Source organism: Meles meles, chromosome 21 (assembly GCF_922984935.1).
Source record: "Meles meles chromosome 21, mMelMel3.1 paternal haplotype, whole genome shotgun sequence".
In the NCBI taxonomy this organism is placed as follows: Eukaryota; Metazoa; Chordata; class Mammalia; order Carnivora; family Mustelidae; genus Meles; species Meles meles.
In genome coordinates, this window is record NC_060086.1 from 33,197,375 (window position 1) to 33,222,860 (window position 25,486).

The following is a 25,486-nucleotide window of genomic DNA, read 5'->3' on the forward strand; positions in this document are numbered from 1 at the left end:
CATTTGATTCAAGAAACCAGTGTTCCAAGATGTCCTCCATCCAAGCCCTGTAAAGCTACTGACCCCCCAAGAAAGTTCTGAATCTATTAATTTTACTACTGAGTGTGTGTGTGTGTGTGCGCACGCGCATGTTTACAACAGGGGTGGCGCACACAATACTTACGAGGTCCAGACAGGTAATGTCAATGAGTGAAGTGGGCTGAGTGGATTCTGTGATAAAATGGAAAGTTCCAGAATGCCACAGTGGGCCTTCATTTCCCAGTGCCAGGCAGAAGTTTGCATTGTGGGGACATGAGACTGACGTCAGCCTGTTTTTCTAAAGAAGTTGGAAATACAGATTTTTAGATAAAATCTCCTTACTTTCAAATGCTGGCAACTCACTCAAATAAAAACAAGTCTGCGGGTCCAACAAGACACATCTGCAGGCTCTCTGTGGGCCCGGGAGCTGCCAGCAGGTAGGGACCACTGACATAGATAATGTGAACAGAGGGGACTCTGGTCTTATTTGCACGGCTGGCTCGGGGAGGCTAGGATAAGCACTGCAGATGGATGAAGGTGAAGAAAATTCATTTCTTTGTCTGTCGGGGGTGGGATTTAGTGGAGAAATCACCGTCGGCACCTCCTCACAGGGGTTTGTGACAGTGTGTGCCTGAGCCCATTATGATGGACATGACTTGAGTTTCTCCTCTTTCGTGTATTTCTCCTTGTTGTTTAGGAAGGTAACCACTGAGATCGAAAGACTGAAGAGATTTTTGAGCAAGGGGAGACTCAGCATCCTTCCCCACCTCCATCAGGAGACACAAAGCAGGGTGGGGGTTTTGGTTTTCTCTTTCCTTCTGGGATCTGGCGGTGGGAGGAGGCAACCAGCCATCCATCCGCTCTCGCTCTCGTTGGTTGTCACAGGGCCTTTGCAAGGTGGGTTTTTTTGTGATGTAATTTCCAAGTCTATTTCCATTTCATTCTTGAGCTGAGCATCTGGTAATTGCAGGGCATAACTCTTTATTTTTCATGAGCTACTTACTTTGGAGGGAGGATTAAAGAGAGCTGGTAGAAGGAGAGGTGCGTGCCTAAGCCAAAGGGCTGCCTTGGCTTCCTTGCTCTCCTGCAAGGTGCTGAGCTTGGTGGCAGGTGCTGGGGGTATGATGGACTGTGACCAGCATGGTCTCTGCTCTCAGAGAGCTTCTGCTCTCTTTGGAAGGGCAGTTGCTTATTCAGAAGCTGATATGTGTGTATTTTTGTAAAGATTTTCTTTGTTTATTTGAGAGAGAGAGAGAGTCAGGGTGGGGGCAAAAGGGGCAGAGGGATAGAGAACAGCAGACTGCCCCCTGAGCAGGGAGCCCAATGCAATTCTCGATCCCAGGACTCTAGGATCCCAACCTGAGTCGAAGGCAGAACGCTTAGCCAGCACGACCACCCAGGCACCCCACTGAGATGTGTTTTTAAGAAAACAAAGTAGATAGAATGCAAACAGGGACTGTGAGCAGGGGTAACTTTTGAGTGGCCTAAAGGAATAGTTGATGTGAGAGCTGAGGTCTCAATGCAAAGAAGGAGCCCACCATTCGAACGGGTGTGGGAAGAGTGTTCCAGACAAAGGGAAGGGCATATGCAAAGTGTCTGAGGCAGGGATGGAGTTGGCGTGTGCTGGGGATGGAAGAAAGGGCCAGTGTGGCCAGAGCATGGTAAATCATGGGCAAGCAGTGTGTGATGAGGCTGGAGAGCTAGGCAAGAGCTAGATCCTGCAGCAAGTTCATGGTCTGGGATCCCAATTCCCTTCTAAGCACGGTGAGTGCCCAGTACAGGGTTATAATCAGAAGAGTGGCATACTCTGACTTAGGTTTTAAAATGATCACACTGGCAAATGTTCGTGTAAGGAGTTTGCTGTGAACTGAATTACATCCACTCTTCAGCCAGTTCATATGTTGAGGCCCTAACCTCCAGTGTGATGGCATTGAGGATGTTAGGTTATTAGGTTTAGAGACATCAGGGAACTCGACCAGCTTCACCAGCTAGCAAGTGACCAAACCAGGAGTTGAGCCCAGGTAGATCAGAGTCCAAATTCGATTCCCTTCTCCTAGTACATAGCACACACACCATAGCCTCCTGATGAAGAACCCAGAGAAGGAATCAAAAGCCTTTAGGCTGGATTCTAGTCTGCTCCTCTCTAACTTACACGTAATGTCTCTGTGTCTCAGTTTTCTTTTTTTTTTTCTTTTTTCTTTTTTTTTAAAGATTTTATTTATTTATTTGACAGAGAGAGAGATCACAAGTAGGCAGAGAGGCAGGCAGAGAGAGAGGAGGAAGCAGGCTCCCTGCAGAGCAGAGAGCCTGATGTGGGGCTCGATCCCAGGACCCTGAGATCATGACCTGAGCCGAAGGCAGCGGCTTAATCCACTGAGCCACCCAGGCGCCCCTGTGTCTCAGTTTTCTAATCTGTGAAATGGGGTGTTAATAGTTCTTACCTCTTAGAATTGTAACAAGGTTCAAATGAGTTGCTCCTTTGAAGCACTTAGAACATTGCCTAGCACATGTTCACTGTATAAACCTCTATTGTTAAAATAACAGAAAGGAAAGTAATGTCCAGCTCTAGTAACCTCTGACCCTTAGGTGCTGGAAGGAAATGACAAGAGGTCATTGTGTTGGACACTTTTCGATTTCCTCGGGCCACTCGTCAGCCCCTCTGGATTGCCCATGGATGAATTGTGAGCACTGAATGCAGCTTCCTCCTCTCCTCCATGTAGGTGTATCCCAGGAATAGACCTGAGAGGTCTTGCAACAAAGAATCAAAATTCAGTGATACTCACACGTGACAATGAATGGAGATTTGAGTTGTCCCAACTGGGGTGTTGTGCACCTGGCATCAAATGGGTAGAGACGGGGGATGCTGAGAAACGCCTAACAACACAAGGGCCCCATGACATGGATGACATCTGACCTCCATGGCTGTAGGAGTAGAGATTGAGAATCCTGACCAAATCTGACCTTGGCTGCATGTTGATAAGACGACGGTTTTTAAGATGCATTTGGTCTCTTTTGAGATACAGAGTCATTAGAAATCAACAAGCCTGAAAATCCCCACGAATGCTCTCCACTCCCAGGTGAGGCTATTGGAGCTGAGCACCTCTTGGCATTTCTTCTTTTAGCAGAAAATTCTACCAAGGAGAGCTGGTGGGAGTCAAAAAATCCATCAGTTCTCATTTTACCAGGCATTTAGGAAAATAACTTTTCTCCTGCAGAAGAAATTACATGAATTATATTAAAATCGGCGCTAAGGTAATAAAATGACATGCTCAGGACTCTTCTAAAAAATTTCTCTTTGTCTGCCAGGGTAATTTGAGTGTGGGGAAGACAGTCTCCCCAGCCGCCACACTTCCACATAAAGATGGAACAGAGGAAATTGGCTCGACCATGCTCTCGCTGCATGTACCATTCTGTGAAATTCCAATTTTCTCTCTCTTTTTTTTACATCTGCAGATTTAATCACAAGGCAAACTTTCTGATGCAGAGCCACGAGAAGAATAATTTGGGGTTGTGTTAAAAATACGTGAGAGGCGACTTCAAATCACCAAATGGACGGTGGTACCCAAGACAGGGGCAGACACCTTGGGACTAGGCAGAAATGGGCTCTGATGTCATGTGAGTCATCCTCCTGCTGGCTGCCAGTGCTCGACTGGTTTGAAAGGACATGTATAGAAATGCACACGTGATGAGAAAAAAGTCTTTAGCTCCTAGTGCAGTAACAATTTTTAGCTCCCGAGGGGGGAAAAAAAAGTCCTTGCTTTAATGTATGAGAAAACTAAAATGACGGGAGAAAGCGACATCTGTTCTTAAGATTCCCAGTAAAGGCTTAAAGGCGAATTGATGAAATCAAGGTATTGGCCAAGGCCAGGAGGGATGAGGCTGGCAGGGAAGGGGAGCATGCTCGATGGGAGTCCACAGAGGGCAGACTCTGAGGATGGATGTCCCAGCTGGTGTGAACAGTGGGGTTTGAGCTTCTCGAATAGTGGACCTCAAGCAGGGGTGGTCGTGCCCTCCCAGGGGTCACATGGCAGCCTCTGGGGACCTTTTTGGGGGTCACATGTGGTGGGAGGGTTCTGTTTGGGCGTTAAGGCCAGCGGTCCTGCTAAACTTCCTACAATGTGCAGGACAGCCCCCGCACGGAGACTTCTCTGGTCCAAAACATCAAGAGAGCCCAAGTCGAGAAAGGGTTTTAGCACTTTCCTTCCTTCATCTGTAAAATGGGAGTAGATGCTATAGCTCTTCACATGGTTGTTCCAAGTGTTAACGATGGCAGTATGTGGGAGGCTGCTTTCTCCAGGGGTGAGGGTCTTCACTGAATGCTGAGATCTCTAGGGCAACCCCCAGTTTTATTTCTCTACCTCATCTACCATGGTCACAGAGCTCCTTCTCATATGTACATCCGACCCTGCCACTTCTTTCCTTAAAATCTCTCTGTGGTTTTCCATGGACTCCTCTAACGTACCCAGACGGATCTTTGCAGGCTGCTATTTCACCCCTGCCCTTCTCCACTGCAGCCTCCATCCGGAATGCAATCCGCTCTCTCCCACCTCCGTGCCTTTGCACCTGCTGTTCCTTTTCCTAAACCTGCTCATCACACTTCCTCACCCAGTTAGCTCCTGCTAGTTCGGATGGCCTCAGCCTCCATGTCACCTCCTCCAGGAAGTCCTCTCTTCTGGCTTCACAGGAGAGAAGGTGCCTACCGTCTGTGCTCCCATGGTGCCTTCACGCTTACCCTATCCCAGAGCTTGTAATGCTGTACTCTAACTGCCTGATAAAATGTTCCAGCTTCTCCCCGGGCTGTGAGCATCTTGCTTGCAGTTGTATTCTCAGTGCCAATAAAGTACTTGACCACCTAGAGTACCACTGAATAAATATTTGTTGAGGGAGCGAAGGAATAAATGAATCTGTGAGCTCTTTGAACATAGCTGTTTGCAGCAGAAAATCACTCCCTTTGAATCCTCTCTCTCCTTCCATGGGCCGCTGTGTTACGGTCATGCTAGTACATGATGGTCCACAGGGAGAAGTTTGTTGAGAAGAGCCCAGCAGAAGGTCAAGACACTCTTTAACCTTGACCAATGGCCCTGACATAATACAGAGGGAAGTGTCCTTGCATGAAAATAACCTCCTGCCTCCAGAGTGAATTAACTGCTATTTTCTGCAAAGTATATCAGTCAGAAAAAGATGAGAACATAGTGACTTGTCAGTCGCTCTGGGACTCCGTGTGTGTGTGTGTGTGTGTGTGTGTGTGTGTGTGTGTGTGTCTATTTCAGGCTATTTTTGATCATGTGTCCATGTGAATTTCACTTTCTCTGCTACATAATTACGCTCCTGGAGGACAGGACCAACCTCTGCTTTGTCTCGGAGGGCCCTGGCCATTTTAGGGTATCTGGTCAAAGTGCCTAATGGGGAAAGCTTTCAGGTCAATATCTCCCCGGTATGGGGGCACCATATAAATGTGGTGCCCCCCATTTATACAAATGAGTAAATTGAATATTCTCCAAGAGGGTAACCGTGTCCCTACAACAAGTTAGCAACAAAACCAGGACTCAAAAAAAAAAAAAAAAAAAATTTAAATAAATAAATAAATAAATGGCGTAGCTTCATTGGAGACAAATTATACAAGCTACGATGTCTTTAAATTTAGAAAACAAAGTTAGCTCCTGCCAGAATTGCAAGGCAGTTCTGACGTCTTCTGAAAGCCACTTCTCCCCTCCAATTTTATTCTTAAAGTAGGAAGCTAAAGCTCACAGGGACACTCTGGTGCATCTCCCCTTCCATTTATCAGTATTTTTGCCTCTCATTATACCCATGGCCTAGTTTTCTCGGGCTCTTTAGATGCCAATGAGTGTATTACGCTAGGTATTGTCCTTGAAACTTTTTGAAGTTCTTTAGGCATTATGAACGAGGTCTTAAACCCCAGCTGAGGGCCACCGACTACTTTGGCTCTGCTCTATTTCCTTAAGAAATCTAAAGGATGGCGTTCCCATCTTCCAAAGCAGAAACTGATAAAGAAAGGCCGCCCTCATGCTGAGACTTTCCCCCCTTTCTTGGAGGCAGCAGAGAAATTGCTAAAAGGGACTTTCATTGTGCAAGATGCCACTGTCTTCTACCAACAGAGAGCAGGCCTGTAGCTCAGGAAGAACAGAGCATGATTTAGGGGAGGCAGGACCACGGGTGCTGAACCTGGGGGAGGGTGAGAGTGAACATTCTGGATTGTAACTCCAGGCTGCGCTGGACAGGGACACAGAAACCAGAAACCAGTCAAGTAGAGCTTCTCCCTTCAGCGGGTGCGTGCGACAGAGGGATGCCGGATTCTGTCTTTGGATCCACATCCCTGGTTACTTATGGGCCTTTCAGAAGGGGACCTGGGTCTGTGTTTTCTCTTTGGCTCTGGGCTTTCACCAACACAGTGTAAACATGATTAGTGATTCTTGGTAGAGTCCCTTGAAGCTGTGTTGGCAACTTCCAGGGTTGGAGGGGAGAATGGAGGGAGTTTAGCTTCAAGGCTTGGAAGGCAGTATGTTGTGCTGAGGGCCTGCTCTTGAGTGGGTGGAGTGGGTTCATGAAATCTAATTTAAGGGACTCCACGAAGACCCACTCAAGCTCCAAAATACCACCCCTTCAGACTCTGAAAATATCAGCTTCAGCATCCATCCCTACGTCCCCATCACGTCTTTCTACAACTTCCTGTGAGGGGGCAGCATGTTAAGGCTGTAACGCTCCCACAAGGGCAGTTTCCTCTGGCCAGCTTTACCTCTCGGCTGTGCACACGGGATGTTGGGGTGCGGGACCAAAGCCAGCAGATACAGAGAAGTGGCCGTCACTGCTCATGGCCATTGGAAGCTCCTTCAGTTGCCTCTGTGTTTCTTTAATATACCAATATGTACAACCAATGTTAGAGTTTCAGCAAGTTGGGGGATAACACGAGGTTGCAGTCCTATTGACATTCAACTTTTTAAAAGCCAGCCAGCGTGGATTCACATCCTGGCTCCACCATTTACGGGCTCCGTGACCTTGGACAATTTACTGAACCCCCTCCCTCTCAGACTCCTTCTGTGTAAACGAGAACACTTAGCCACTGGCTTCATCATGTGAATGACGAAGTGAGAAGTACACATCATAACACGCCCTTTCTAATTAGTACTTGCACATATGTGCAAAAAAGTCATTAGGACAGTCCAGTGATGGGGGGGGCAAAGGAAAGAGATTCTAATTACAAAGCGGGAGCACTTTGAGCAACAAAATAAATTAGTATTGGATTATAACCCGAAATATAAATATCCGTGAGTCCACACTACCACGAATTAGTAATTGAACAAGTAAATAAATGGGGAAGAGAGACAACTGCCCCATCCAGAAGCATTCCAAATAGTTTAGATAGACAGTCTGTCCTGGAGAAGGCAGGAGCATCGCTACCCACTCCTTAAGCATGGGTTACACTCAGTGACTTCTTTCCAAGGAGGACAGTTCAAAAGGGGGAGGCTAGTTACTGTGCGGTGGAGAAATCAGACAAAAACTTACTCAGCCAGGGGATCAAGGTTAAAATCAACAGTGATCAATCAGGCGGATACCATATGCCTTCGATGTGATCGGATAGAAATGGCATTTATCCTGCGGTCTTCTTCCCCCACATCCAAGACCTCAGTCTAATCATGAGAAAAACACCACACGAGTCCCGAGAGAGGCAAATCCTACAAAATACGTGATTGGGACATCTCAAAATTGTCGCGGTCACCAAAAACAAGGAATGTCTGAGAAAACTGTCATAGCCAAGAGGCGTCTAAGGAGACACTGACTACATGTGCCATAGTATCCTGGATGGGATCCTGGGATTAAAAACAAAAAAGGATATGGGGTGCCTAGGTGGCTCAGTCATTAAGTGTCTGCCTTCGGCTCAGGTCATGATCCCAGGGTCTTGGAATTGAGCCCCACATCAGGCTCCCTGCTCAGCGGGAAGCCTATTTCTCCCTCTCCCACTCCCCCTGCTTGTGTTTGCTCTCTCGCTGTGTCTCTCTGTCAAATAAATAAATAAAATATATTTTTTTTAAAGGATACTAGGCAAAAGATTAAAGGAATCCGAATAAACCACTGATCTTAGTTAATAATAATGTATCAATATTGATTCATTCCCTGTAATAGATGACCAAACTAATCCCCACATACTAGTTAGTAATAGGGGTACTGGGTTCAGGGCATATGGGAATTCTTTGGGTCGTCTTCTCAAATTTTCTGTAAATCTAAAAATGTTCCGAATAATAAAGTATTTTATACGTTATTATCATTATTATTAGTTCTTCTCTGGAGTTTTCTCTCCTGTGAGAATTTTAAGGCTCCCGGGAGGACCTGTTAAGCCTAAGAGATCAGTCCCAGTTGCTAACACCGTTGGGAGCCAAGGAGGCCTGTTCTTTTTTCTTTTTGTTTTTTTGTGGTTAATGTGGCCCCCACGTGGTATAACTCGGCTGATCTGGCTGAGTTCTGGCTAGAGGCTCATCTGGGGGAATATATATTAACTGTGAAATTGGTAACTGAGCAGCCCGATGGTACCACGGTCACTAGGGAAACGCCTTTAGGTAAACCAGCTTCCATTCCAGGCAGAATCGATCCTTTCTTCCCCTGACTGTATACATCTTGGCTGAATTACTTATCACATTCGATTTTCATTATTCATCTTCTCTGCCCGTCTGTGGACTCCCCAGTGGAAGATAGTTTTCTCATTTATCTTTGTACTTCCAGGACTCCACCCTATGCCTAGCACAGATGACTCAAAAATGGATGATTGGGTAGAAGTTCACAAATGCAGGGCTGCAACCCAATTTGAATGCCTGCGCCAAAACACAAGAGTTGGTGGGATGGATTGTATTTTCCAAAGATGCCTCAGCAACAGCTCCCCTCCCACTTGCTCTTTCTGTATGACCTTCACTCTTGTAGCCTGGGGACGTCTGTGCCCCTTCCCCTTGAACTGGGTGGACCTTTGTGGCTGCCTTGACCAAGAGCAGGCCCTGTTGCCGAAGGGATGCGCGTGAGTCCTGAGGTTCCATCATAAAAATCTCACGTACTTCTCTGTCCTGTTCTCTTGGAGTGTTCACCCTGGGAACCCAGCCACCATGTTGGGAGCATGCCCAAGCATGGTTATGGAGAGATACCCATGGAGAGGAAATGAGGTCCTGGCTCACATCCTCAGCTGAGCTTCTAGTCGCAGGCCAGCATCCACTTGCCAGCCCTCTTGGAAGTGGATTCTCCAGCCCCCAGCCAAACTACTCCAGATGCTGGCATGTGGAACGGAGATGAGCCCTCCTACCATGCCCTGTCCAGTCTGTAGATTCATGATCTAGCCAATGGCTACTGTTGTTTTAAGCTAAGTGTGTTACTCAGGAATGAATAACAGGAACAGATGGATAAACAAGTGTCAGGTGATTTAAAAGGAGACTTAGGAGTTATTTTTCCTTCTCATTTCGTGCAAGAAGCCTTTTGACACCGGAGTTTATTTTTACCATCAGTGGGATTGACTGAGAGGGACGGAGTCACTGGAAGCGAGTAACCACAAGGATCTCAAAAATGATAATGTATTTATCAATCAGTTAATTCAGCAATTATTTGAGCACCTGTTGTGGTCCAAGCCCCTGGCTGAGTGGTGGGATATGTCCGTGACTGAGCCAGACATGGCTCTTTGTCTTCATGAAGCTTAAGGTTCTAGTGAGGAAACCCAATAACTAATCAAATGATTATTGTAAATTAACAATTAATTTAATCACTGTGATCGAAAGAACTGAAGAATATTTAACCTAGAAAATAGCTTTGCCGACCGTCTAAGGACTGTGCTGTGATTCACGCACATGGCTTGGGCTTCCTCATGGTATGGCGGCTGGGAGGCTGTTCATTTCATACCAGTGCTGTTCTGTGTGATGCTTTTCTTTCTTTCTCTTTCTTTCTTTCTTTCTTTCTTTCTTTCTTTCTTTCTTTCTTTCATCAGAGAGAGTGTGAGCAGGTGGAGGGCAGAAAGGAAAGGGGAGAGAGAATCTTTTTTGGAGGGGAGAGAGAATCTTAAGCAAACTCCATGCTGACCATGGAGCCTGGTGTGGGGCTCAGTCTCATGACCCTGAGAGTGTGACCTGAGCAGAAACCGAGAGTGGGACACTTAACCCAACAAAGCCACCCAGGTGCCTCAGTTCTATTGCATTTCTACTCCCCCATCCACAGGTGAGCTCCCAGCACGACTGGCAGTAGATGACTCTGTCCCCTGGCCAGAGATGATTGGCTCAAGGGCAGACACCTAACTCAGGTGGAGCCAGTCACATTCTTGGATCTGTGGATAAGGCTTGTTTATGGTAGTGTTAGAGACGAATGTCTGGGGACTCCTTCTGAGAAAACTGACCCTGAACCTGCTTGGTTCCTGAGGCTGATTTGCTTTCTCCTCTTTTTCCTTCCATTTCCCCAACCCTCCCTCCTGCCTTTCCTCCTCCTTGTCCTTCCTTCTCCTCCTCCTGGATTTAATCAGATACCCCAGGATATTTCCAGTTAATTTCCTTTAATGCCAAAGCTTCCCAGAGTTGGTTATCTTTACTCATAATAAAACTAAACCTTCAACTTTTACGAAGTCCAAGAGGGTCTATCCCTGTCTTTTAAGACTCCCAAAGGATAGAACTATAAGACCAAGGATGAGAAGTCCCAGTGGGAGAAATTTCAGCTGAATACATGAAAGAACTTTCTAAGGCCTGGAGACATGTGCAGAATGGAGATGGTGAGCTTCCTATCTTCGGAGGTTTCCAAACAAAGGCTGGTCATCCACTTAGATGTAATGTCATCAAGAGGATTTAAGCATTAATTCAAAAATCCAGCTGGTTAATGATGACGATGATGATGGCAGCTAACAGTTTTGTTCACTTCCTATTTCCCACACACCATAATAAGTGTTTGACAGGCATTATCTCATTTAATCTCACAAGGTCATTCATCTGATGAGACAGATTTAACGTCCTACTTGAGAACCCATGATCTAGGCTCCTCAGTTTGAAGTGCATCTTATTCCACTCCAGCCCCCAAGGCTCATAGGATTTCAGCTCCTTTTCCTTATTCCACATCCCAGAAATGGCCCCCAGATGAAAAGGGAAAGCCAAAGCCTTGGGTAGTTGGCTGGAAAAAAAAAATGCAGGCATCCTAGCTAGGCATACTAGATTCACAAGATGGTAAAAGCAAATGGTCCTTGGAGCATAGTGAGTCCCATACAGGTGGGGCAGCTCATTGAATATATCCACCCATGTGGCTGGGTATGTGGTTTTCTTCTTCTTCTTCTTTTTAAAAAGATATTTATTTATTTAGGAGAAGGGGAGAGCATGTGTGGGGAGGGGGAGGGGTAGAGGAAGAGGGAGAAGCAGACTCCCCGCTGAGCACAGAGCCCCATGCTGGGCTGCATCCCAGCACGTGATGATCTTGACCTGAGCTGAAGGCAGACGCATCACCGAGTGAGTCACCCAGGTGCCCCTCTTCTTCTTTTCTTTTGTTACACCTTCCAGTTTGAACATTTACCGAATCATTTCTACTCTTTCTTTTAGAGCTCCGTTAGCTTTATGATAATAATTATTATTGTTGTTTTATTTATCTTTTCTCTGCAGAGCCTCCCTCCCAGGTCTGAATGATTCATTCTGTGTTGGATATTGCTACCGCTGCTGACAAAGGGTGTGTTTGCGTGGGGGAGAAGATTTGAATTGCCAATAGTCTGTTTGATGACTGTTTCCCAGAAGCAGGCATGATTAAATTCAGCAGAAGTTTCTTTTAGAAATGTACCTTAAAAATCCCCAAACTCTACCTGATCATTTATCATTATTTTAAATCACAGGGAAAATTGAAGGTTCCTATCATTTCCTTAATTGAATAAAGGAGACAGAATTGGAAGGATCCTACTGAATGCTGAACAGACTCCAGTCTCCTGATTAGAGCGTTTACCTGCAGAGTTCCCTTTGCGGAGGTGGCTCAGGGCCCTGCTTCTCTCCCCACCTGTTCCTGACTTGCTTCTGCATGCTGGCAGGTTAATGCTGAGGCCAACCCAATGCGAGATTCTTTAACAGAATACTTAAGCCCATTCCTGTTGTGGAGGGAACAGCAGATCTTCTAAAAATCTTTCGAGCTTGTATTAAGCCTATCAGGACGTTTCCAAGGAGATGCAGTCCAGCAGAAGGCAAAGGGTGGTTGTTGTCTGGTGTTGGGACCTTGTTTACTGAACAGGGTTTGGAAACTCATCCCTTTAATTATTCACCTCCACTTCCCAGACCAGGTGGTGTTTGAATTTAGGAAGGAATTGTGTGCCTTCCACATATCATGTTTCTTAGACTCCCAGCTTTGTGGCCCTCAAATGAGGGTTTTCAGATAAAGAGAAGTATGTTAAAATCTCCAGACCTGAGAATTCTGCTTGTCATCCAGACACTGGCCCCTTAAACATTGGATGAAGGTTGGGTCCCAGACAGGGGATGGTGAATACATACTGGTGGGGGGAGGGTCCCTAGATGAGGCTGATGATAATAGCTGAAGTGTTTCGAGTGCCTAACTATAAGCCAGGCACTGTGCTGGGGAGGGGGGAAACACTGGCTAATATTGTGCTTCTGTTATTAACAGAGAAGACAACACCGGGGGTCTCTCCATCTCTGAGCCATCAAGAATCTTCTCTAGCCATAGAGGAAAAAAACTGTGGATATCACAATTTTGGTGACATTTCCTGTAACTGCAGGGCGACTGTTTTCATGAATATGGGTACCCCTGAAGTAGGGGGCAAAAAAACCCAACGAATTCCATGACCCTGGGGATGTATCTTTCTTGGTTTTGCTCACTGTTTTTTGTTGTTGTTGTTGTTGTTGTTGTTTTATTTGACAGAGAGAGAGATCACAAGTAGGCAGAGAGGCAGGCAGAGAGAGGAGGAAGCAGGCTCCCTGAGGAGCAGAGAGCCCGATGCGGAGCTCGATCCCAGGACCCTGAGATGAGAAGGCAGAGGCTTAACCCACTGAGCCACCCAGGCGCCCCTCACTGTTTTTTTTTTTTTTATTACCTAACTTTGAGCCTCTCATATGGCACACGAGTCAGCAAACTTTTTCTGGGAAGAGCCAGATGGCAAATATCTCAGACTCTGTGGGCCATGTGGTCTTCCTTGCAACTATTTAACTTTGCTCTTAAAGCACAAAAGCAGCCACAGGCAATAAGTAAACAAAGAGGGGTGACCTTGTTTCAATAAAACTTTATTGAGGACCCTAGTGTTTGCCGGTCCAGAGATGGCACAGAGTAGGTCCTCCATGAAGATTTGTTGAGAAAGGAAATCTGAAGGCAGTCCAATAAATGGAATTTGAGACACAAAACCAATCTTTACAAAAAATTTTTGGGGCCCCTGGATGGCTCAGTTGGTTAAGCGACTGCCTTCGGCTGGGGTCATGATCCTCGAGTCCCAGGACAGAGTCCTGCATCTGGCTCCCTGCTCAGTGGGGAATCTCCTTCTCCCTCTGAACTTCCCCTGCTCTCATGCTCTCTGTCTCATTCTCTCTCTTCCACATAAGTAAATTTAAAAAAAAAAATCTTAAAAATCAACTTTTTAACAGCCAATACCTGCTTCTTGTAGACATTTTGGAAAATAATAGTACCTTAAGAGGAGAATTATGACTAAAAGATAACCTCAGTTAATAATTTGGTGTCTTTATTTCTTCTTAGTCATTTCCGGTGAATGCCTTTCTTAAACACAGGGTCAACACCAAAATTTTAACATATAATGATATGCAGTTTCTCTGCTTTATGGAAGGTGATAAATGAAACCACCTTCCTTTGGGATGTACCAAAAGGGGCAAGTCTTCTGCTCCAGGGGGTCAGAAGTCAGCCCAATCACCTCCCCGTCCAAAAGCAGATTTTGGCGCAGGACCTGAAAAATCCTGAAATGCTTTCTGAATCCCAAAGGAAGATTTAATTAAGAAGCTCAGTAGAATTTTGGCATGGAGTTCTGTGTTGCTTGTGTGTGTGGTAACTCATCGAACCCGAACGGGACATTTCCTCTCTGGTTCTGGATGCTTGGGAGTGCCTGGAATGCATTTGCAAAGGCCAGAACATTCTGAGAATGTGTTCCTTTAAAATGGGCCAACAAGGGCTGTGATGAATAGTTGAGCCACAGGAATTAATAAATTGGGGTGAAGGAGAGCCATCAGGACTTGTTTATTTCATGACATGGTGAGCCATAATCTTCCAGTCGCCCTCCCCCAGCACACACACACACACACACACACACACACACACACACACACACACGACATCCCTGCATGCATCATCTTTGGGGGTAGTCGACCTGCTCTTGTCTAACACAAGTATAGCCTCTCTTGCCATGCACAGCCATTGCCCTGCCCACCCCATCTCTTTTCACCACTGCCCTATCTCTCTGCACACACTAGAATCAGCCCTCGTACTTACAACTCCAAGATCAAGAGCCGCATGCTCTACCGACTGAGGCAGGCAGGCATCCCCGCGTTGCTCCTTTCCAGGAGCCAGCAAGCTCATGGTAATCTAACACAATTCCAAAGGAAGCCGAGAAGCATCTAGTGCTCCGAAGACCTCTAGAACCGCCAGGCAAGTGATGACCACCTCTTCTCCAATTTGGGAATGGGCAACCAGCCGCCAACTTGTATGTTGTAAAACTCTTAAATTACGGATATTTGGGGCGATGAGAAGAGAGGTGGCTGAATCATGGGCACGAGGCGCATTTGCTATGCATCCTTCTGGGCTCTTGCTATCCTTGACGATGACTACATAGAATTCCACCCCCTACCCTGAACACCTCCTCTGCTCTGCTCAAAGGCCTATGATGGCCATTTACCAAATATACTGTGCCATGTCCCCTTTGAGCAGCTGGATGCTCAACCTGGGAGCCCCCCTTCCACTCCGGGAGGGAATGAACACAGGGGAAGAAGGTGGGGGGGTGTGATGAGACCATCAAGTGCTGCGTCCTCTCTGTTCAAGCCTTGATTTATTCCACCCAACAGTGCGTTAGTAGGTAGAGCATCTATATATTACGAACTCCCCTCTTGCATCTGCCCCTTTTAAAGCACTTGAAACAGTGCCCGGTACAAGGTAAGCACTGGATAATTGTTAGCTATTCTTATTCTTGGTCCTGGTGCTCCTTTGCTCAGCAGGGGCTGTGGGAGCAGTAGCGTTCTTACAAGCTGCTGCTTTGGCCTCAGACAGACTTGCATTTGAGTCCCAGCTCTGCCTATACAAGCTGAGCTCTCTGGGGCATGCTATTTTCCGGTTCCTAGTTCCCTCGCCTGAGAAATGAGGGTGATGATCGAAGTTCTGTTACCGAGTTACTGTGAATGTGCTCAGCATGGAGGAGGGTCATTCTAGAAGATCCTGAGCTGGCACCTCTCACTAGCCAGAGGTGTTTGCCAGCTAGCTCTGCCAGCTGTGGAAAACATCTGGCCAACGATTCCTTCCGTGAGTATTGATGGACTGTCTGTAGCATGCTTGCTGGCGTTCTGGGCACTGGGGAAGCAGTTGAGAACTCATATCCCAGTTAGGAAGAAAGTAACAATAAACAGGTCAATAAGCAAGAAAGAGAATAGATAATTTTGGACAAAAATGAGCATTATGAAGAAAGTTAAGCAGGATGATACGAGAGGGATAGGAGACAGGTGGAGGAGGACAACATTAACAGGGCGATCTGGGAAGAGATTTATGAGAGATACCACTTGAGCTGAGGATGATGAGAAGGACCAGCCAGGGAAATGTTTGGGAGCTGAGGACAGAGGAAACAGCGAGGGCAAATCTGAAATGACCTTCTGGCCGAAGTGACCATTAGCTTCTTAGTCCTCACATTTCCCTCTCCTTAATAACTGGCAGCCTAAGAGCACAACCCTCTAGACCAGGTCAGTCTGGGGACACCCAGTTCCAGGGAGGGACTTGGAGATGAATGGTGATCTTCAGAATCAGCGAGTACTGTTTGGGCTGCTGTTTAATTTTGGAAAGCCCTTCAGCCTCTGCTGGACTTCTGTTGAAAACCAGAGCCTTTTTCTGCCCCAGAAACAGTCCCAGATGTGTATGAGCACAGATAGGTCCGACTCTGCTCACTTCCAACAGGTGAGGGAAGAAATCCATTAGCCCATTCTGCAGGCTTCATCCCAGGGAGGGTCCAAGCCCCTGAGCCTCAAAAGACGTAGTTAATGATCCAGAAAGAGACTGCAGAGGCATTTATTCATTTAGTGAGAATTTGCTGAGCACCTACTACATGCCGGACCATTATCTGGGTCATGGGAGTGGGAAGATGAGCCAGATGTATTGCTTGCTGTCAAGGAGCTCATTTTCTGGTGGGGAATTAAGTCATGGTTTTTGTAGCTACTGATTGTTTGATTTGGGGCCATGCTGCTGTTTCTCTCCGGGCCTCAGCTTTCACATCTACAGGACTCCACCAGGTGATGGCTGTGGTCTTCCCAGTACCGTAAGATCACAGGTGTACAAGGGAAGACCAAAACAGGGGCAGAACAGGAGCAGCAAAATCAGAGCTGAGGCTTGTAGGGAAGTCGTTCGGGAATGAGAGTCAATAGAATCCAATGTGGGTTTTTTTGTTTGGTTGGTTTTGTTTTTTGTTTTTTGTTTTTTTTTTTTTTGGTATTTTAAATACACTTGTCTATAGATTGAAACAGGTTTGGTTTCTTAATTAAGTAGAAAAACCTTCTGCCATGCTCCCTGAGATGGATTCTCCGATCTTTATTTTTTAAGTTAAAAAAAAAAGGGGGGGGGTGCCTGGGTGGCTCAGTGGATTAAGCCGCTGCCTTCGGCTCAGGTCATGATCTCAGGGTCCTGGGATCGAGCCCCGCATCGGGCTCTCTGCTCCACAGGGAGCCTGCTTCCTCCTCTCTCTCTGCCTGCCTCTCTGCCTACTTGTGATCTCTCTCTGTCAAATAAATAAATAAAATCTTTAAAAAAAAAAAAAAGGGCATAGTCTCAGCTTTTATGTAAGTTTCCCATCAAATTTCCCACTGGATTTGGAAACATAGTTTTCTAAGTAAATGGAGAGAGAAACTGTGATCCTCAAGGACCCGCATGAATTCACCACATGGAAGTCATTCATCGTCAGCCCAACACATGTATTTTGAGCATCTCTCATGTGTTTGTGCTTGGTACCATTTTAGGCACTGGGGATACAGCAGTGATAAAATTGTTAAGTGATGGGGCACCTGGGTGGCTCAGCGGGTTAAAGCCTCTGCCTTCGGCTCAGGTCATGATCCCAGGGTCCTGGGATCGAGCCCCGCATCAGGCTCTCTGCTTAGCTGGGAGCCTGCTTCCTCCCCTCTCTCTCTCTCTCTGCCTGCCGCTCTGCCTACTTGTAATCTCTGTCAAATAAATAAATCTTAAAAAAAAAAATTGTTAAGTGATTTTTTTTTTTTCATCTCTCATGGTATTTACATTCCAGAGGGAATGGCAGGGGGAGTAGCAGATAATAAGATAAACATGTGAACACTATAGCAAGCAGGATGACGGTAAGTCATGTGGAGAAAAAGCAGGGAAGGGAGTAGGGATGCTGTGGTTTCTTTGCTTATTTGGGGGTTTAAAAAGGGTCCTCAGCTGGGAATGAGGACTGACTGTTTAATGATTATGGAGTCTCTTTGTGGGGTGATGGAAATGTTTTGCAGCCACACGGAATTGTGGTGGCTGAACAACATTGTGTATGTACTCAGTAAAACGAGCTGCACACAGAAAATAGGTAATTTGGGGGCGCCTGGGTGGCTCAGTGGGTTAAAGCCTCTGCCTTCGGCTCGGGTCATGATCCCAGGGTCCTGGGATCGAGCCCCGCATCGGGCTCTCTGCTCCACAGGGAGCCTGCTTCCTCCTCTCTCTGTGCCTGCCTCTCTGCCTAGTTGTGATTTCTCTCTGTAAAATAAATAAAATATAAAAAAAAAAAGAAAATAGGTAATTTTATGTATGTGACGTTCACCTCAATAAAGAAAAGGCTGCCAGGGAAGGACTTGAAGAAAGGGAGAGAATGAGTCCTTTTTATTTTAATTATTTTTTTTAGACTACATATATAAGTGAGATCATACTTTTGTGGGAAATTTCTGGTGGCCCACAAATGCCAGGATTACTCATGATGCAGGACCGGCGCTATATGACCCGACCATCACGGCCAGGGTTGAAATAACTCCCAGCAGAGACTCTGAGGAGTCTTCTGGGAGGAAGATGAGCAATTTTGTACCATTACCTAAAGGCATGTATAAATTGTTGTATGCAGCTTAACCAAATTTATTTGTGTGTATGTGTCTCTGTGTGTGTTTTCCTACTACTGAGTAGGCAGGAAAGTCATGAGAAAGACCAGATCAGTCAAAAAAATAATCCGCATTTCATCAGTATATCTGAGTGGTAATGTGTGTGAACCTGAGACCCCCAGATCAGGATATTCTGAATATCTGGATATTTACTATTTTGGACAGACCATGGAGCAACGACAGTCCTTAGCTCTTGTAAGGTTTTTTTAACAGGTATAGGACCTTAAAAAATTTGAAACTCCAAGCTCCCAGCAAGTACAAGGAAAATTATTGTTTATCATAAATTGCAGTAGGCATGTTGGGACTGTGGCAATCAACTCTGGCTGCTTTGGGGGGAAGGTAGTGGGGAGAAGAATGGGGGAGGTTACTTTGTTTTCATCCCCCACCAAAAGAGATGTTTCCTTGGGTGGCATCTGCACTCAACACACTTCTGGAATGTACCACCAACAGGCAGTGCCATTTGGACCAAGACCACTGCCAGGAAGTGAGACATGTAGGAACTGTCTCGTAGGAGGGTGTTTTTGCTCAACTAAATTCCTGTTGAATATATTAATGTGTAGGACAGTAACAAACCATCCTACACTCTAAATTTGAACTGTAAAAGTATCTTTGCACGAAGACCCATACGCAGGTAATAATGATGTGACACCGTAATGGGGAAATATGACATACAACCTGTTCGCCTATCAGAAAAAATTATGGTTCATCCAAACAATATAATAATAATAATACACATCATCATAGTACAGTTGACTATTGAACAACCCCTTGGGCTTAGGGATGCCGACACCCTCATGCAGTCAAAAAGCTGAAAATAGGGCACGTATTTTGTGGCTCAGTCAGTTGAGTGACCGACCCTTGATTTCGGCTCCAGTCATGATCTCAGGGTCCTGGGATTGAGCCCTGTGACGGGCTCTACCCTCTCTTGGTAGAGTCCTCTTGAAATTGTCCTTCTCCCTCTACCCCTCCCCCCTCAAAATAAATAAATAAACCTTTTTTTAAAAGTCCACAAATAACTCTGGACCCCCCCAAAACTTAAACACTCACAGCCTACTGTGGACCAGAAGCCTTACCAATAGCATGGACAGTCAACACATATTTTGTATGGCATGTGTATTATATACCATACTATTACAGTAAAGGAAAGAAAATGTTAATAGGAAAGTCATAAGGGAGAGAAACACCTTTATAGGACTGTACTACATTTACTAAAAAAAAAAAAAAAAATCTCTGTATTAGTGGGTCCACTCACTTCGAACCTGTGTTATCCAAGGGTCAGCCACACAGCTATATAAAAAAGGCATACTTAAATAAAACAATCTTTAGAATATATCAGAAGAAGTATAGTTTGTTTCCATTAGTATAGAAATCAGGCTGCGCATCTCTGTGTCTGTATCTATGTATGTATGCCTACACTTCTAACTTTCTAAATCCATGTTTATACCCATTATGTTTGCTTTTTAAAAAGCATATTTTTGGCAAGATTTGTAGGAATCAAATACCCTTTGTTGCCTTTCTGGAGGAGAACTGGGGGTGCGAAGGAAATTGGAAAGAGGGGCGTCTGGGTGGCTCGGTCGTTAAGCATCGGCCTTCGGCTCAGGGCATGGTCCCAGGGTCCTGGGATCAAGTCCTGCATAGGGCTCCCTGCTCAGCGGGGAGCCTGCTTCTCTCTCTCCCTTTCCCCCTTTCCCCCTTGCTCGTGCTCTCTCTCTCAAAAAAATAAAGATTTATTTATTTATGTATTTGACAGACAGAGATCACAAGTAGGCAGAGAGGCAGGCAGAGAGAGAGGGGGAAGCAGGCTCCCTGCTGAGCAGAGAGCCCGATGCAGGGCTTGATCCCAGGACCCTGAGATCATGACCTGAGCTGAAGGCAGAGGCTTTAACCCACTGAGCCACCCAGCTGCCCCTCTCTCAAATAAATAAATAAAATCTTTAAATAAAAAATCCTATTTGCTTGTATTCCTTAAATTATTATTTTTTTAATATTAGAAACTATTGGGTGGATGCACATGTTTTCCCGATTTAAAAAAAAAAAAGAAGTCATCCACACACAAGCACACAGTGCCTGCAAGAATTATGTGTAGTGGCTAGAACACATATCTGGGGGACGGACTATCTCAGTCTGAATCCCAGCTTTGACCCTTAGGAGCTGTGTAGCCATGGCCAAGGTACTGAACCTCTAGGATCCTGTTTCTTCCTTTATAAAATAACAATAAAACTAGTAGCTTCTTCATGGAGTTGTGATAATGACTAAATGGGTTAGCAGAGGTGCAAAGGTCTTAGAATCGTACCTTGCACAAGCACTCTCTGCGTGTTTAGACCATCGATACAGCACAGTAAGGCAGAGCTATGTCATGGATGGAGACTGAAGGTCAAGGAGGTGGGGTAACTTGCCCCAGTGGCTCAGGGAAGAAGTGTTATAGCTGAGAAATTGCATTCTTGGGGTATCACCGCTCCCCACTTCCCCTGCGTGATTACCTGCATCATGAGTTCCCTCCCACCGTGGCCAGTTTCCTTTGTGCTTCCAGGAGTCTGTGTGTGTGCTGGGCTGATATGTAGAAGGTGGGGCTGAGAGAAGCTTCCAGAAAAGCCAGAATGTTGGGTTGTAGGCAGGGGTGGTGGAGAAGAGACTGGGGACTTGGGAGCCTGGCCTGGTCTCTAATGTGAAAATGGGATTACGAGGGAGGCAGGCAAGAAGCAGGTGAGACAGAGTGCAGTGATGTGTTTCATTAGCGGGTGTGTTGGGAGGGGAGGGACACTTGGATACCCAGTTCCACAATCTCCTGTGCCTTATGGATACATGTCCATGGATTATAGGTGAATCATTCACCCACCAGGCAACTGGAGCTTCCAACATAAACTATTCTTCCTCCCACCACTTCTGACAAGTGCCTCTGTGTCTCTGTAGTACACTGCAACACTGGCCATATGTTTCTCTCGTCAAGCAGAGCAGCCCATGTATCTAGACTTTGAAAGAGGGATGCCCATATGATTTGTTTTGTCCAACAGAAAGTGGTAGAAGGGGCACTGCCCCTTCTGAGCCTAGGCCTCCTTGCTCTTGTTGTTTCTGAAACCCTCCACCACCTGTGAACAAGCCAGCATAATGGATGACAAGAGACCATTAATTGCAGATCCTTGTTGTCCCTGATACAGCCTCCCAACCAACAGCCACATGAGCCAAGTCAACCGAAGCGGCCCCAACTGGCCATCTGCTGAACACAGACACACGCAAGACCCACACTTGAGATCAGCTACACCAGCGGAGGCCAGAAGAACCTCCCTGCTGATCCCAGTCCAAACTGCCAAGCCATCATAGAACGGTGAACGGAAAAAATGATTGATGTCTTAAACCACTAAGTGACGGTGTCATTTGTTACATAGACACACTGAACCACGGACCACAGAGGGATGGGTAGCAAAGCTCAACAGGCCAAAACAGCCGGGAGCATCCCAGGCTGAGTTCTGGAAATTTTGTTTGCATCTCCAACCTCTAGTAGAGATTTTTCTGGATAAGGAGCACTTTGATGTTAGACTTCACGTGTCTCTGGTCATTGTTTCTTCAAGTATGGCCGACGTTAGACCGAAGGAAAACCTGATATGAACCTCTCTCAGCAACCCAGGGAAGGGGACGGTGTGGGTGGTTTGACCCAGTGGTTTTGATCTGTGATTATGAGAAATGGTTGAGCTGGGACAAGGAGCTGCAAATCCAGAACCTACTATGCCGGTAACCCCATCATACCCTGCCAACTCTAATCAGCATATTTTATTTGTTTATATATACATGGATTTAAAAGAAATACATTTTTGTGTACTCATTGTGTTCTGGTCAAGCACCTCATGGGCACTCTGTGTGGGTTCACCGACAGGAAGAATCGTCTGGCTGAAAGAAGTTTGAAATCCTCTGCAGTGTCGTGTTTTCTGGGTCCTTTTCAAAAGGTGGAAGCCTTTTCCTGAAAAGGTAATTTTGGCTGCAGTTAGGAGCCATCTGTCATCTGTGTGTCTGCCAGGAGGCTGGCCTAGCTGGAGGAAGGGCCGGGGCTGACTCCCTTGAGGTGGGAAGGGCTGAGGAGCACAGGAAAGAGATTTTGAGGGGTCTGACTGACTCACAGGGTCCCACCAGGGTCCCCTCTGCAGGTGTGCCCTTGTGGGCCTGAGGGGGTGTTGAGCCCCAGCTCCTGGCCTATCCCCAGCTTCTTCTGGGCACTGTTCCTGCATGAACCTCCCTCCCACACCCAGAATGTTCCTGCTGCCAGGGGCTGTGGCCAGAACAGAGCAGGCCTCCCTGACAATGGGGCTTCTGACTGCTTCATTCTTCCTTCTGCTCCCCTCACATTCGTGTCTTCTCCCCGGGGTCTGGTGCTGAGCAGCCCAGACAGGGAAGGAGAGGCCTGCCCTCCTGCTCCCTTTACTTTCTGTTCTCTCATCCATTTAGTAAAAGGTGGTCTGCATTCTCTCCTGTTGGTTCTTGCCTTCACACACAAGGGGCAGACACCGGATGAGGATTCAGGAGACGGGGCTCGGGATGCAGGCTCGGGGCCTCCCTTTCCTCAGCTGTGAGGAGGGGGTTGGTTTTTATTTTTGTTTTTGGTTTGGTTTGGTTTGGTTTTAATTTCTACATATAAGTGACATCCTACCATATTTGCCTCTCTCTGTGTGACGCATTTCATGAGGCCTAAAACCCCCAGGGCTCAGCCCTGTCGTCACAAATGGCAGGATTTCCTTCTTTTTAATGGCTGAATAGTATCCCATCGGGAGTGTATACCACAGTTTCTGTGTCCGTTCATCTGCTGACAACACTTGGATGGTTTGGTTTTTTTTTTTTTTTTATTTAAGATTTTATTTATTTATTTGAGAGAGAGAGTGAGCAAAAATTAGTGGAGCAGCAGAGGGAGAAGGAGAAGCAGGCTTCCTTCTCAACAGGAGCATGATTCGGGGCTCGATCCCAGGACCCTGAGATCATGACCTGAGCCGAAGGCAGACGTTTCACCGACAGAGCCAGCCAGATGCTCCCACTTAGGTTGTTCTTATATTGTGGCTACTCTGAATAATGTTTTAGGGAACATGGGGAAAAATTTCTTCTTCTTCTTTTTTTTTTTGTATCTCTTGAGACACTGGTTGCTACCTACACTTGTGGTCATCCCTTCACAGTACATATAAGTCAAGTCACGGTGATGTACACCTCACACTCCACAGTCCTATCGGTCAGTAATATCTTGGTAAAACTAGACAAAGAAGAGGGCGTCGGGGCGCCTGGGTGGCTCAGTGGGTTAAGCCTCTGCCTTCAGCTCAGGTCATGATCCCAGGGTCCTGGGATCGAGTCCCGTATCGGGCTCTCTGCTTGGCAGGGAGCCTGCTTCCTCCTCTCTTTCTCTGCCTGCCTCTCTGCCTACTTGTGATCTCTCTGTCAAATAAATAAATAAAATAAAATAAAATAAAAGAGGGAACTGGCCCCAGGGCTCCCCAAACTAGTGATCTGGAGCGGCCTGCATGGCTTGGTCCCATCAGGATGAAGTCTGCCCAAGGTTCTAGCCAGAGGCCTGCTCTCTCTGTGTGACAAAGGAGATTAGCGTGTGCCCAGCAGGGGTTAAGCACAGAGCAACCCCAACCTGAGATGTCATTTTTACATAGTAAGAAGTTGTGGAGAACTGGACGGGAGATGAGTTTCCCTTTTTGTGAATCTGTGTTTTAATGCCTTCTCTGTGTCTGTGTAACATGACTAGCCTCTTGAGGACCTAAAGGAAAACACTGGGAAAGACACCATATGGGATTGATGCTCTAAACTTATCTAGTTACTTAATAGCTGCACTCTGTACCTCTCTGGCGTCTTTTAAATCCCCCTTGTTTTGGGTGGCACTGTGTCTGTCCCCGGCCAATGTCACCAGAAGCCCTAAGTGAATTTGGAAGTTGATCGTGCGAGGGGATCTGTAGCTCCCACGTGAGCTCTCTGTCTCCCCTCATGTCCACCATTGTTCCCCTCAATTCCATTGATACTAAGTACACACGCATGGGAATACAGGCAGGTTGATGTCCTATGAAAGGGAGTTCTTGAGCTTAATTGTTCTTAGACCCCACAGTGACTATGTGGAAGACAGAAGTTCAAGAGCACCAGGTGCTTTGAGACCCACAGCTCTCGGGGCTGGGGAGGCAGCCGTGAGAGGAACAAAGGTTCCTGCCCTCACAGAGCCTATGGGGCAGCAGGCAACAGAGAAACACATCTGTGGTGAGGGCGGTTGGCATGTTAATGGCCTCCAAAGATGTCCACGTCCCTGTCACCAGAACCTGCGATTATGTCCTGTCACATGACAGGTGGGAATTAAGGGGGCTGACCAGCTGACCTTAAACAGGGAGATAGATGATCTTGAATCAGGCAAGTGAACCCAGGGTAGCCATAAGGACTCTTAAGTGTGAAAGAGGGAGGCAGAAATCCGGTCAGAGAGACAGCATAATGAGACACACCTGACCGGCCATTGCTGGCTTTGAAGACGGATGGGCAACGTGAGCCAAGGCAGGCAGGAAGCCTCTAGAAACTGGGAAAGGCAAGAAAATGGATTTTCCTCCAGAGCCCCCGGAACAGAACATAGTCTTGCCGACACCTTGTTTTTAGCCCACTGAGACACATCCTGGACTTCTGACCTCCCGACCCAGAAGATGATAAATTTGTGTCATCGAGGCCACTAAATTTATGACAGTTGGCTACAACAGTCCCAGGAAACTCACACAGATCTCTCAGTTCCCCCTCTCCGCTCCAGAGATCCTTTTCTGTTTCCCCATGAGACAGCAGAGCAGTGACCCGTGATCTTCAGGAGTCCTGGCCATTCTTGGGGAGAGGCTGGCGGACGGACGTGTCGCTAAAGGAAACAGGAAGCAAATCTTCCTGTGGTTTCCGAAAAAAAACCCCAAACGCCCCAAAAGACCCCCACATTAAACAGGGATCCTATCTTCAGTGGCACTTGCAATCTCCTTTTCTGTCTGTGTTTTAGGCTCCCCTTCGGAGCCTTGCCATATGGCAATGTTTTCCTGGGTTCCTGCGATGCAGACAGCCGTTTGACAAGAGTTGCCTCGCTGACGGTGCTGGGAGCTGGGGCGTGCTTTCAAAGGCCTTGATCTACAGTCCTTCTGGTGTCTCCAGGTGCCTGCAGCCTATGGGAGGGGGTGGTGTTACCTGCCGAGTGACCCAAGGGACCAGAGATGGCA